This window comes from Nannospalax galili, unplaced genomic scaffold, assembly GCF_000622305.1.
Source record: "Nannospalax galili isolate Female #2095 unplaced genomic scaffold, S.galili_v1.0 scaffold806, whole genome shotgun sequence".
NCBI classification, from domain to species: Eukaryota; Metazoa; Chordata; class Mammalia; order Rodentia; family Spalacidae; genus Nannospalax; species Nannospalax galili.
In genome coordinates this window covers 618133-627004 of record NW_008355419.1, presented here as the reverse complement: position 1 = coordinate 627004, position 8872 = coordinate 618133, and the positions used below count along the sequence as shown (strand labels likewise).

The window sequence follows — 8872 nt, the reverse complement described above, 5'->3', positions numbered from 1 at the left end:
GTCTACATAGTGAGTTCCAGGACAGCTGGAATTACAGGGAGACTCTAAATAAATAAATAAATAAATAAATAAATAAATAAAATAAAATAAAATAAACATTGTGTGCTGGGCATGGTGGCCCACACCTTTAATCCCAGCACTTGGGAGGCAGAGGCAGGGGGATCTCTGTGAATTCGAGGCCAGCCTGGTCTCTATAGTGAGTTCCAGGCCAGCTGGGACTACAGGGAAACCCTGACTCAAAAAGACAAAAAACAAACATACAAAAATCATTGTGTGTGATGTGTGCATGCAATGTGTATGATGTGTGTATGTGAGTACACATGTGCAAAGGTCAGAGGACAACTTTGTAGAGTCAATGCTCTCCTTTTTCACGTTTACATGGATTCTGAGGTACAAACTCAGGTTGTCAGGCTTATGTGGCAAGTGTTTTTAGCCAAAGAGCCATCTCACATTACATTCTGCACAAAACGAGAAAGGGGAAATTCTACAGATTTCTTCTGGCTCCACAAAGAAACTGCACAAATACTTCTCTCTGAAGAAGAAAGAGGTCACACCAGACAGTACTTCTAGAGCAGCTCGGTATGGTGGAGGACTGTTGTGAGTTTGAGACCCTGTCCTGTCAACAAACTAAAACAAAGCATCTGGGTCTGGTAACACACATCTTTGATTCTAGCATTCAGGAGGCTCTGAGATTGAGGTTAGCCTGGTCTATATGTATTGAGTTCCAGGCCAGCTAGGGCTACAGGGAGACCCTATCTCAAAGGTAGGGAGCGGGCAAGATACCTAATAGCAGACCCAGCCACGGTGGTGGGTTTGGGAGTGATGGATTTCATTTTCAGGTCAAATGTACAGAAAATTTCCTGTGAAAACGCATATCCCAAAGTAATGTCATAGAAACCACTAAAACCAAACCAAAACAACAACAACAAAAACCCCTCAAGACAGGCATCTTCTAGTTCCTCACATGGCTGGAGACCAAGGGGACCTGTGTGTGTTCAAGTCCTGGACTTACAGAGGCTGCAGGCATACAGGGACCTCTAGCTGTCCCCTGGAAGACAGTTGGCCACCAGGGACCAGAGCTGGAGCTTTCTGATTAAGCTTCCAGAGGACAGGCTTGTGGAGCTTTGGCTTACCAAAGATTCAGGAGAGGGTGGAGCATAACTTCATAACAGGAATGAGACATGGAAAAGCTGACATCGCACACAGCGGGAATGAAGACACTGTGGATGGGTTTTGGCAGTACAGTTGAAAATGTAAACAAAATGGAAACATTCATAGGAAATCCAAGTAGACTTAGGTCATTAAAGTGGCCAGAGATGAAGTGCACACGGGTTAGCAAAGCTGCAGACGTCCTGACCCCAGTCCAACTAGCTGATCTTACACTGGCCAGCTGAACTAATGCTGATCAGATGACCCAATACAGGGCCGTGAGCCTGTGCTGACCTTATGCAGGGCAGTGAACCTGTGCCAACCAGATGACGCCATCAAAGCAGTGAGCTTATGCTGACCCCATGTGGGGCTGTGAGCTTGTGCTGACCCTATGCAGGATTGTATACCTATACTGGCATCACCATGCAAGGCAGTGAACCTGTGCTGATGAGCTGACCCCATCCAGGCCAGAGAGCCTGTGTTAACCAGCTTCCTCCAGGTACTCCAGACAGCCATGCTGACCACTGAAGTTCACCCTGGCTCTGCCTTCCTAACAGACCTTGGTGTCCACTGGCTCCAAAGGTTCCTAAGTGAGAGATTATGAGAAACTTGAGAAACCTGAGCGGCCTTCTTAATTTTATTTTTTATGTGTATGAGTGTTTTGCCTGCACATAAGTGTACCCCCTGTGTACACTTAGATCAGAAGGTGTCGGATCCCCTGGAACTGAAGTTATTGATGGTTGTTAGTTGCCACATAGGTGCTGGGAACTGAACTGGGATCCTCTGCAAGAGCAGTCAGTTCTCTTAACTGCTCAGCCATCTCCACAATCCCCCAGGGGGGCCTTTGTACCCCTTCTTGTTGATCCTTGAAAACATCACATGAGGATTCTTCTTTCCATGCTCTTACTCAATCTAAGTCATTTTAGGCCAATGCCGACATCTTGCTCAGGTCAACTTAATAGGTTTTGGGAGAATGGGAAGATAGGGAGACATAGGGAGGGGCCAGGCAACAGAAACTCCAGGTGATAACTGGGTCTGCTTCTCAGTATCATGGGACCTCTGAGCCTCAGTTTCCCTCTCTGTACCAAGTGGCATCAGCTGACTGGTCAAGTGGCCCTTTGGGCCCCGTTGCCATCTTCTATCCTTATAGTCTCACTTATCTGTCCTAGCAAGACAAATGGGGTACCCCAGTGACTTAATAGTCTCCCACAAGGCCTCACCTCTTAAAGATTCTACCACTGATTGATGCCCCCACTCTGGAGACCAAGCCATATATATTTTATTTTTAATGTTATTTTTATGTGTATGAGTGTGTAATGAACCCATGTTGTGCAGTGCCCACAGAGGTCAGAAAAAGGGCATCAGGGAACTGGAGAGATGACTCATTGGTTAAAAACACTTGCTCTTCTGGGCTGGAGAGATGGCTCAGTGGTTAAGAACACTGGCTGTTCTTGCAGAAGACCTGGGTTCGAATCCCAGCATCCACATGGCAGCTAACAACTGTCCTAACTCCGGTTCCAGAGGATCTGACAGTCTCTTCTGTCCTCCGCGGGCATTGCACGACACGGGGGCACTTACCTACATGCAGGTAATACACACATACACATAAAACAAAAATAATAAATAAAATTTAAAAAAATAACCACTTGATGTTCTTCCAGAGGACCCAGATTCCATTCCCAGCACCCACATGGCAGTTAACAACCATCTGTAACTCCAATTCTGGGGGATCTGACACCCTCTTCTGGCCTCTGAAGGGCATTACACACATGGTACACTTACATGCAGGCAAAACACTCATACACATAAAAATAATAAATAAGGGGCTAGAGAGATTGGCTCAGCAGTTAAGAGCAGTGGTTGCTCTTGCAGAGGACCCAGGTTCTGTTCCCAGCACCCATTTGGCAGCTAACAACCATCTATAACTCCAGTTCCAGGGGATCCACTGCCTTCTTCTGACTTGCACAGGCATTGCACAACACGGGTGCACTTAGATACATGCAGGCAATACACTCATACACATAAAATGAAAATAATAAATGAAATGAAATATTAAAAATTAGTAATAAATAATTTTTTTAAAAAAAGAAGGCGTTGGGTCCCTTGGAACTGGAGTTATGGATGGTTGTTAGTTACCACGTGGGTGGGAACTGAACCTAGGTCCTCTGCAAGAGCAACCAGTGCTCTTAACTGCTGAGCCATCTTTCTAGACCAGAACCTGGCTTTTGACACAGGGGACTTTGTGGGAATATTTGACACCCAGATGAAAGCAGGGACCCTGGAAGTTGAGGCCTCCAACCTGCTCTTCAGATGAAAAGGCAGGAATCTGGTATAGGGCAGGAGCTTCTTGCCTGCTAGTCACACTGCCCAGGAGACACTGAAAATGCTGCAGTAGGTCACTGCCCAGAGAACACAGAGCAGAAGCAGTGCAGCTGGCATGCTGGCTAGACTTGCTATAGTTATTTTTCTCATGCTGTGACAAAAATACCTAACGAAACAATTTAAGGGAGGAAAGATGTGTTTTTACTCACAGTTTCAGAGGAATTTCGGTTATTATGGTGGGGATGGCATGGCAGAATGGTTGTGTGGCAGTGTGAGTACAGGGAGGCTCCTACATGGTGGCTGAGCTGGGAAACAGAGTTGGAACCAGAACAGGGTACAGCCTCCAAGGCCCACTCCCAGAGATTCAACAAGCTAGGCTTCAAATCCAAGGGTTTCATAGCCCTCCCCAACAGCACCAGCTACTAATGACCAAGAGTTCAAACACACAAGCTTGCGGGGGACATTTCATACACAAATCATAACAGTCCACTCACTGGGATATTGGAAGGATGGTCAGTCTTAGGACACTAGGTTTCTTTTTTAAAATATATGTTTTTAAAATTTTTTTTATTATTTTTATGTGTATTCATGCATTGACTGCATGTATGTAAATGCACCCATGTTGTGCAATGCCCACAGAGGACAGAAGAGGCAGTTGGATCCCCTGGAACTGGAGTTATGGACAATTGTTAGTTGCCATGTGGGTGCTGGGATTTGAACCTGGGTCTTCTGCAAGAAGAGTCAGTGTTCTTAACCTCTAAGCCATCTCTCTAGTTCCAACACCAGGTTTCTTGAAGGCAAAATACAAAGGGTGTGGGGTCGCTCCCTCTCCTTGTGGGTCGTTGGCCACTGCTCCACGAGGACAAAGGGAGCAGAAGCGACAAACAGGGTCAGGACGGCCAGTGAGCACTGACAGAAGAAAGCCCTTCCGGGGAGGCAGGTTCAGTGATACAAACAGCTCCAGACTCAGTGAAACAGCTCCGTTTATTCAGTGGGGGTCAGGGAAAATATAGTGTGGAGGCAGCAGCCAATGCTTCAGCTGATAGGTGCTCAGAGTACGCTTTATTTACAATTGGCAGTACCAGGCAATGCCTAATTATCATATAGGAAAAACCTGGGGGTAGTTTTTACTCCAGGTAACTATCCCAAAGGTCATGTTCCAAATAAGGTCAGGCATCCGTGCTTGGCAGCACTTTCCAGGTAAGTCAGGAAGAGAGCAGGAGGCCCCCTGCTGAGAAGGGGGGGTCCTTCCATATCGCGAGCCCCTTAGAGCTATCCGGACATGAGGACTACAACCTTAGCAGCAGGGTTCCCCAAAAAAAGGGTGGCATGTAAGACTGGGCAAAGGCTGCAGTTGGCACAACTCAGTGACATCACCAAGTTCTGAGGAGCGCTGATCATTGTTGAGTGCACAGCCTGGCATTGCAGGACCAGGGCCCCAGACATCAGTCTGCAGTGTCCTTTCTGCTCTTTCGGATGGCCCTGGAGGGATGAGGCTGCTCCTGGCCCTTAAAACTGCCTTGCCCTGGGCCTGAGGTCCTCCATGGGCTGAATCCCCTCAACTTCACTTGGCAGTATCACTCTAGGTGCTCACTGAGTGGGCATGCTGAACCTGAAGTCCACCTCCTCCCCTAGTTCAGATCACAATGCCTGAGCCACAACATCCTCTGGCCCAGTGAGTGGGATGAGGGACCTTCAGTACCCTAGGCCTATGCCCTGAACAGACACTAGAAAATCACTCCAGAAGAGCTGTCTGTCTTTGTCTCCGCCTCAGGTAGATGGTTTGCCCTGTGCTCCAAGCCCAATATCTGGTGAGAACGGCGCTCTCCAAAGGCCACAACCCTCCCCCAACACCAAGTCCCAGGGCAGATGTGGGGACCAGCTGTCCTTTTGTACTAGGGGCTCTGTCTCTCCCTGGTCTTCTGGGACACAACCAGAAGTTGCTAGGGGAAACTTGTAGGGGAGCCATATATTTTGGGGAAGAAAAACAAATTGTTGCAGCTGGAAATCTGGAAGAGGCAAAGGAACTAGAGCACGGATGTTCAAAACAAGTGGCTCCCAGGAGCCGAAGTGAGCTACAAATGCCAGGACACCAAGTCCATCACCCAGTCCTGCCAGAGTGGTGGGACTAGGTCCCTGAGGGGCTTGAGAAGAGAACAGCTGATGCTCTGGAGCCTTCTGACTCTTTTCATAAAATAGCAGCATGAAAGTCACTCCCTTTATCTCTATGATTCCTTCAGACCAATGCAAGTCACAAACCTCAGGCCCTGGCCAGAGGACTATCCCATCTGGAAGTCCCCTCCCCCCACCACAAACCTCTGTAATTGCTGTAGGCTGGTCTAGCCTCCCTTGCTAGGTAGGAAAGTATACAGCAGTCCTGGGCCTGGGCAGATGACAAAGAGGGTCCCCAGAGGTCATCCTCCAGAGGGCCAAGTTGCTTCCCTATAGGGAGGGCTGAGTCCCTCTTCTGATGTTTTGGCCCCAACTTGTACTGGTCCTCCTTCTCCATCTAGCTGCCCCACCTGTGACCCACTCTCTGGGTACCCTTCCTGGGCAGAGCCCCAGCAACCAGGTTCCTTTTCCTCTAGCTTCCAGCAGGACTACCCAGGAATTTGGCTGTAACCAGAAGTTGAGCCACCTGTCCAGCCTGCCTCCCCACTGTGCTCTTCATACAGAGTGGTGTCTGTGCTGATGGGTGGCCTTGTGGAAAGATGGTGACAAAGGTTTTGAGTAAAAGTGTGGACATCGTTATTGACAGAACCTGAGTTCCCACTATCCTTGAAGACTGCTGTGGGTGGTCGGGGCTGCAGTGCGTCATCAGCACTGAGCTCTAAAACTGTGCTACATTAGGATTGAGTATTCCGCTTCAAGAGGGAAGCTGCAGAGATGGGAGAGGGCCAGCATGGGATGAGGAGGCGGGGGCTCCTTTGGATGGGAAGCTGGGCTTTCTGCTGCCAGCCGTCTCTGATCCTGCTGTGGCTTGGCAGACCTCACACAGAGTCAGCCTTTCCCTGTCTTTGTCCTCTTTCTGTCTCAAACTAGCAAGATGCTGTGTGTGCATAGAATTATCCAAACAGGATAACAGAGTCTTGGTTTCCATAGCTAGCCCCAACACAGTAGGGAGAGGGCTACTTTCCCTCATACCCTAGGAAGCTGGCCAGGAACTGCCCTGACCAGGAAAAGGTCAGTACTGGTGAGCCACTAGCCCACTGGAGAGCTCCCGGTCCCAGCATAGGCTCAAGGCATGGTCAAAGCCAGACTGGAGCAGAACTCCAGCTGGTATAGATTTCCACTCAGCTGGCTAGCTGTGCAGCATGGTGGATAGCTCTTCCTACATCCATCTGGCTCTTCTTCCTGTAATGGACTAGCAGATTGACTACCCAGTTGTCCAAAGACAGAACATTATGTTGCCCCTCCATTTTCTGGGCCGTATACCTAGGTGTAGAGGGGCTGCAAGTGCCCATGATTCCAGCTGACACGTGTAAGCAGGCTGGCTGAGGGCCTTTATAGTTCTGGACAGGATAATGCATGTCCCTGAGGTCACTACCATTTTCTACTTCCCTGAGGAGTTTTTGGTCCCCCTGCACAATGCTGTGGTAAGAGTCTGAGCCTGAGGTCTTCCCAGCCTGGTATTGGGATCCAGGCTTTCCAAGTTAATGATGAGGTGCACCATGGTTAGGGGGCAACTCCTAACCTTGGCCCCAGGCTCTAGTATTGTCCCTGAGACTGGTGCTGACCTGGGTTTTTCAGGATGACCAGGATAAGGGTTGGGAGGAATCTTGGTTTGCCTTCAATTGCTGTGACAAAACACTCTGACCAATACCAGCTTGGGAAAGAAAGGGTTTATTCGGCTTATATCTCCTGGGTCACAGTTTATCACTGAGGGAGCCCAAGGTAGGAAGTCGGGTCAGGAACCTGGAAGCAGAAGCTGGAGCACAGGCCATGGAGGAACACCAGCTTGCTCTCCTGGTTCGTGCTCAGCCTGCTTTCTTATGCAATACAGGACCACCTGCCCAGGGGTGGCACCACCCTCAGTGGGTTGGGTCCTCCCATATCACTCAGCAATCAAGAAGATGCCCCCACAGACATGACCACAGGCCAGTCCAATGGAGACAATTCCCTAAATTGAGGCTCCCTCTACTAAAGTTGACGACTAAAGCTATCCAGCACAGGAGGAGGCTCCAAGGGTGTGTGGAAGCATGGGATTTTTCAGAGATGTGGGAGGTAAAACTGGGTGAACACTACAGTCCACTCGGGACCCACGAGCATTGGGTGAGCCCGTTCAGGCCCTCCTTTCCCTCCCCTAGGCAAGGTCACTTGGAAGATGGCATGAGGAGGAGGTTATTACCCACAGGACAGTTAGTGCAGACCCTCCTCACCTCCCCGTTGAGCGCACACAGTGGCTTCTCGCTGCATCCTCAAGTTAGGGCAGGTAAGCCTAGCCAGGTGTGTTGGGTGACCTATGCAGTAACGCAGCAGCGTGGCCTTTCTCCTCTTCCTCCTGCAGAACAGCACAGCTAATGCACAGCTGAGTTTGTTGTTTTTGTGTGTGTGGAACAGTTTTGTTGTTGTTTTGTTTTTGAGACAGGGTCTCATTGTGTAACCCTGGCTGGCCTGGAACTATGTAGACTAGGTTGGCTTTAAATTCACTGAGCTCTGCCTGCCTCTACCTCAGGAGTGTGTGTTTTGTATTTTTTGAGACAGGGTTTCAGTAGCCCAGACTGGTCTCATATTTGCCAAGTAGCCAAGGATGACCTTGAACTCATAGTCCTCCTACCCTACTGCTCAAATAACAGTTTAGGGCATCACAACCCCGAAGTGTTTGTAAAATACTTTGTGTTTTCATTTTGAGGTAGGGTCTCAGTTGCTAAGCTGGCCTTAAATACACTTGAAGACAGCCCAGGTAGACTGTCTCTTAAGAACCTGGGATTACAGGCCTGCACCATCTGACCCGATTCTGGGTGGGCTTTTTGTGGGGTCGTTTCCTTTGTCCAGCCAATACAGGGGAGAGAGGAGAAACAATGGGATAGAGCTGTTGGTCCATTCTGTAGCTTCTCTAGGTGCGCAGAGTTAGTCAAATTTTTACCAAACGAAGCCTCATCTCAGGCTTTCCTCCCCGGTGGACGCTGTCCATCCCAAAACAGCAGGAGATCAGAGCAAAGGAGCATGTCTATCCTCCCGGCCTAGACCCCTTGGTCAGAGCTGGTAGGACCCTCATGGGGGCCATAAGGGGACAGAAGGAGCGTGGGGGAAGCACGGAGTTGGGGTGCCCACAGACTGTGGCAAGTGCCTGTCCTGGGGCCACTGACCGCTCGCCCGTGGGATGCGGCCCTGCGAGGGTTAAGAGGGCGGGACGTGGGGCGGCCCCGCCTCCGCCGCCGGGTCCGAGCGCGCACCGCGC

At 49.7% G+C, this 8872-nt stretch overlaps 1 protein-coding gene across 1 annotated transcript in view; it reads left to right on the top strand.

Moving 5' to 3' along the window:
• The window catches only part of Fndc10 (fibronectin type III domain containing 10), a 28317-nt gene that overhangs the window by 17253 nt on the left and 2192 nt on the right, over nucleotides 1-8872 (top strand). The gene's annotated exons all lie outside the window — the stretch shown is intronic.